Genomic DNA, 2,038 nt, shown 5'->3' on the forward strand with positions numbered 1-2,038 from the left:
TAATGGCTAAAATTCATTTGGTGAAAACTATCCTGTTCTTTTTATTTTCTAATATGTAAATCTGGGGAAAGCTTCATGGCTGAATTACATACTGCCTGTTGGTTATAGATCTCAGGGACAGGCAAAGAAAGAAGCACGCCCATACTAATGGAACATGCAGAGCAAGAAAAAGGAACAAGAAGCCACAGGAGCCCTGCTTTTCCTGGGTGGGCAGGAAAAGCCATCGTGGCTGTGAGGAGGGAGAAGCCCCATAGCTCCACAGCACTGCACAGACTTCACATACAGGTTCCCTCCCCAATATTTTCCATGCAAAGGATCTTCCATCTGCATGTTCAGGCTACACTTGTTGCATTTCTGCCTGTCATACTGCTATTAAAAGGACTTCTTCTAATTCAAATGGCAGTGTTTGGGCTTAGGTGGCTTTTTGCTCCGAAATGTGACAAAAGGGCAGGAAATAGAGGCCTGTTGCTCAGAGTATGTGCTTTACATGCAGTGGTTCCCAATACCAGATAGCATTTCCATCTTGAAAAGGATCTCAAGCATCCAGGTTGCAAGAGAAACTTCTCTTTTCTGAGACAATGGAAAGCTATGGTCAGTAGGCAGCACAGTAGACAACCTTGGCCTGGATGGACCATACAAGGCTTCCCCATATGTACTGGGGGCAATCATAACTCAACATATGCTTGTGCACATAATATTCCAGGGGATCAAATCTGGCTTCATGGGTGGAAAGACCACTTTTTCCACCTGAGTGCACCTTAGAGAGCTACTGTCAATTGACACAGACCATGTAAAAGGAAGCCCCACAAGTAATTCTCCAAAAGCAATATGTGTGGGTCATCTCCCATGCTGTGTATGATCATACAGGGCAGAAGAAAAAATGAAATACTCTACACATGCCCAGAAACCCTCCTGATTGTTATCTTGTCTTTCACAAGGGCCGATGTTCTGGAGGTTGTCACATTCTGTTCTTGGCCTTTTCTCTTGCCAATACTGAGAGGACTCCCTGCAAAAGTAAAAAAGAAATCAAAGTCTTATTTGAGATCATTTTAGCTCATTGGCCCCTGGACTAAAGATGGAAGGGAGAACAGGGCAGTTTCTGATCTGCCACTCACCTCCTCCATACTGGCAACTCACAGTACAATCCTATGGATGTCCACTCAGAAGTAAGTCCCATTATGTTCAATGGGACTTACTCCCAGGAAACTGTGCATAGGATTGCAACTTCAGGCCACTATCCTAGGCATATTTACCTGGGAGTAAACCCGACTGACTATACAGACTTACTTATACTTACTTATACAGACAGACTTACTCCTGAGTAAACATGCCTAGAATTGGCCTGTCACTCTGTTCCTCGCCCTTGGTTGGTGGGAGAGTGACAATGGACCCAGGGAAAGCTCTGCTGTGGCTTCATGGAGCATTAGAGCTTGATCCTATGCATGTTTACTTAGAGGTAAGTCCCATGATAGTCAATGGGGCTTATTCTCAGGAAAGTGTGACTGGGATTGCAGCCTGAGAGCCCTATCCTAGGCACATCTACTCAGAAATAAGCCCCATTTTAGTCTATGGGACTTACTCCCAAGTAAGTGTGGAGAGGATGGCAGCCTCAGAGCCCAACGCTGCGCCTGTCTACTCAGAAGTAAGTCCCATGAGAGTCAATGGGGCTTCCTCCCAAGTAAGTGTGTAGCCTCAGAGCCCAAGCCTATGCCTGTCTACTCAGAAGTAAGTCCCATGATAGTCAATGGGGCTTCCTCCCAGGAAAGTGTGGCTGGGATTGCTGCTTGAGGCACGTCGTGGGAGGGAGAAGGTCAGCTGGAGGAGTCACAAAAGGCCTCTGACGTCAGAGAGTGACGCACGTTCTGCGTGCACAAAGGCTTCTGGGCGCGCGGTGATGGCGACAGAGGGGCTGTCAGATGGGCTGAGAACTGAGTTCTGGTGCGCGTATGACTGGCGGAATCGCCTTTCCCCCACCCCCTTCGCTGCGCAGGCGCAGTGGCGTTCGCGGAGCTGCTGGCGAGGCGGCCCAGGTGGCGCC

This window comes from Tiliqua scincoides, chromosome 8 (genome assembly GCF_035046505.1).
Source record: "Tiliqua scincoides isolate rTilSci1 chromosome 8, rTilSci1.hap2, whole genome shotgun sequence".
Lineage (NCBI taxonomy): Eukaryota > Metazoa > Chordata > Lepidosauria > Squamata > Scincidae > Tiliqua > Tiliqua scincoides.